Source organism: Oratosquilla oratoria, chromosome 16, assembly GCF_046742065.1.
Source record: "Oratosquilla oratoria isolate Oo_2021 chromosome 16, ASM4674206v1, whole genome shotgun sequence".
Classification (NCBI taxonomy): Eukaryota; Metazoa; Arthropoda; class Malacostraca; order Stomatopoda; family Squillidae; genus Oratosquilla; species Oratosquilla oratoria.
The window spans coordinates 67,672,746-67,676,577 of record NC_134792.1 but is presented as its reverse complement, the minus strand read 5'-3'; positions in this window follow the sequence as shown (position 1 = coordinate 67,676,577).

The following is a 3,832-nucleotide window of genomic DNA, read 5'->3' as shown; positions in this document are numbered from 1 at the left end:
ATAATTTGGCTTTTCATCAGTTTCATTGCACTTTCTTAATCATTAAATTAATTTATTTTATCAATTCTTATTCAATTTCTTATTTTCTAAATTTTGTACTATCAATATTTTTTATCGTATGTTATGTGCTATTTTGGTCCTTCATTACATTCTATTGTAATTTTTTTTTTCTAAAGAAAAAAAAAATGCAACTTTTTATTTTGTTTTAGTTTCAAAGCTTCTGAAACGAGGGGTTTGTGCCACGGAATTGAATAAAATCACCTGACGACAGCCAGGATATAAGCCAGAGGACCATCCAGCACGGAAGAGGTAAACTCAGAATTGATCTATTTATATGAATAATATTATATTTTATTAAGATCAGGTGTGATCTTTGGACAAAATAAACGGATAAATAGATAAATGAATAAATAATAAAAATAGAAAATATAGTTCGTTGGTTTAGACCTGGTTTGGCTATGATGCCATTGAGTGATTAATAAAATCTACTGACGACACTAGATTGTACCCTCAAAGTGATAAGCTGGTTAAACAAATTCATTGGGATTACCTGCAGCTGATAAAACACCTTTGATCAGTCTTCAAAGCCTTCGAATGGTTTTAACGTTTAAGTGAAATTTTTTGAAAAAAAAAAATCGAATGAAATAAATGGGGTATTATGTTTGGTGCATATCGTCTCCGCGTTTAACGAAAATCTAGACTGGAAGAGAAAAAAGGAATTTAGGCTGGAAAAGAAAAAATAAATTGTGGATTAAAAACGAATTATGTTCGTGTTTGTTGTGCTTCACAAACAAACACACCAACAAACGAAAAAGAAAAATGTTGAGTGTAAAAGGAATTTGGACCGTTGGAGAAACAGCATCAGCTTCGTAGACTTGGAAAAAGCCTTTGACTGTGTTTGTATACCAGAAACGCCCACCAGAAGCTTCCGAGATCACAAGGCCAAAACGCAAAGATAAAAGCGACATTATGCACTAAATAGATCAAGAAAACCCAAGATTTGTAATTATAATGGAATGAAAATAAATATTTACATAAATAATCTTAGCATAGCTTTAGATGTGGTGGTGTAACGTGCACACAAACCTTTCTCGAATTCATTCTCTTTTAAAAATGGCTTATGATTTAATGCAGTTAAGGTTTTATTATTTGTTTATTTTATTCTATGATAGATAAACACTACATAACTGCTAAATTAAGATCAACGAATATATTCGCTTTAATAGGAAACAGAGCTTAGAAATGCTTTTGAATGCGATAAGCTCCGAATCCCTGACACACTCGTTTACGAAAATGGAGACAAGACCTCAAAGGCCAGAGGTAACTAGTCGACAGAAATTTGAAAATATGTGACTCTACCATAAATGTGCTTTAAAAAAGAAGAGGAAAACGTACATATAATTGAATGTTTCTTGGTGTCTGGAAAGTGTGGATAGTGTAACTTTGTGTGATTTTTCTTCAGATAGTTGATGTGAAAGACTTCTGGTGCAAACACACACACACACACACACACACACACACACACACACACACATACATACACACATACACTATACGTGTACATACTAATAGAGTATATTTTTGTGCTCGATTTTAAAAGAAGCAAATGGATGTGGCATGGGTTGCAGTTGAATGCGTGTCATGACTGGCTACCTGCCTTATAAAGGGGAAGAAGGCTTTTGGTATATACAGTATATAAATTGTGTGGGAATGAGAGAGAGAGAGTGAGAGAGAGAGAGAGAGAGAGAGAGAGAGAGAGAGAGAGAGAGAGAGTTCTTGTGAAAACAAAGGGATCCTATTAGAGTACCTGTGGACCGAGTGTTATCATTAAAGTGTATCAAATGGGAAGAGAGAGAGAGAGAGAGAGAGAGAGAGAGAGAGAGAGAGAGAGAGAGAGAGAGAGAGAGAGAGAGAGAAGGAAAGAGATATAGGAAGCGTCCACTGTTCTGTAGAAAGTTTGTGTTATGGTAGACAAATTCATGACTGAGATATGTTTATGAATATTTGGAATAACAGATTTCTAAGGTTACTAAAGGTGAAAAAGAAATGTATACAGTATATACAAGAGGGTATGTTTGTATAAGAAAAAGAAAATATGAACATAAGATCATAAGATTGCAAGAGACCATAAGGCCTACACTAGGCAGTTCCATGTCCATGACCACCTATCGTCCCCATCCATAAAGTTATCTAACCTTCTCTTAAAGCAACAGGTAGTTTCATCGCTTACTACGTGGTTACTAAGTCTATTCCATTCGTTAAACACTCTATTGGTATACCAACTCTTGCTTATTTCCTTCTTAAATCTAAATTTGTCCAATTAAAACTCGTTACTGCGAGTCCTGCCCTGATATCTTAATATGATGACCTTGTCTGTATCACCCTTGTTAAAACCCTTGAACCACTTGAGCACCTCTAATAGATCAACCCAACATTCTGCGTCTTTCCAGAGAGCGTGAATTAAGGTGCCTAATCATGTCCTCGTAAGGTATTTTTCTGAGCCTGTGTAGCATTTTGGTCATTCTCTTCTGTACTGAATCTAGTGATTTGATATGTATTTTATAGGACGGAAACCAAAACTGTACCGCATAGTCAAGGATGGGTCTAACTAACGTCAGATAGTTTGATAACTACCTCTGCACTTTTATTTGTAACCATCTTAGCAATAAAACTAATGCTCTGTCAGCTCTATTACTGGCGTTAATGAACTGTTTCCTGGACTTAAGGTCGGGACTAGAACTCCCAATTCTCTCTTGTTTTCATTTTCTCTAAAAAGGTGTTATCTAACTTCCATCTACTTTCCGGGTTGTGTAAACATACGTTTAACGCAATGCACTTTGAGATGAAGTTCATTTGCCAAAACCGAGCCCTGGGGAACTCCACCAATAACATTCCTCCATTCGGATTTTATACCGTTAATGGTAACCCACTATTTTCTGTCACTCATCCATGCTTTAATTCAGTCAAACACATTCCCTCCTATGCCATAAGCTTTGAATTTACTTTGTAGTCTCTTGTGGGGTACCTTGTTGAACGCTCTGCTAAAGTTAAGGTAAATAACATTGTAACTATCATGGTTATTTAACGCTTTGTAAATAGTATAAAAAGAAGATTAGTTACATATAGCCTACCCTTGGTGATTCCATGTTGAGTTACGAATCAAATTATGTCTTTCGATGTGATCTCTAATTCTATTGGCTATTGTTGATTATAGCATTTTGCCTATAAACGACATCAAACTGACTGGCCAGTGGTTGTGTGTAGACAAACTACCACCCTTTTTGAAAATAGGAACAACGTTTATCTGCCCCCAAGAAATAGACACAAATCCACCGAATTACTAAATACTTCTGTTAACTGGTCGCAGATTTTCATTTTACACTCTTTATGCACTCAAAACAAAATCGTCTGGATTATAGCTTTAAGCTACAATCTGTTTGACTACATCTTCCTTGCGAATGCTGATGTTCGTGGTGTGTGTACTGTAAAGGTGTTCAAAAAGGAGAGGTTTATTCTAGCAATGAACTGCGTTAGGGATGTGTGATGTTCCCATGGTTGTTCAACATATCCAGATACGACATTTTTAACAAACCAGACTAATAATTGAAGCAGAAAAAGTGAACGTTTATGAAAGAGGAAATAAGTAGGTCTTGGAACACTATCAGGTGTGCAAATGATGAACTGCTGATAGAAGATAGTGAAGAAATGCCGTAAATCTTGAAGACATTTGCAACATTGTAGGAACAATGAAAATAAACTGAATATTGACAGAAGCAAGATAAGGAAGATGGAAACTGGAGGATGATGCACCTTAACCCTTGCACTTCGATAA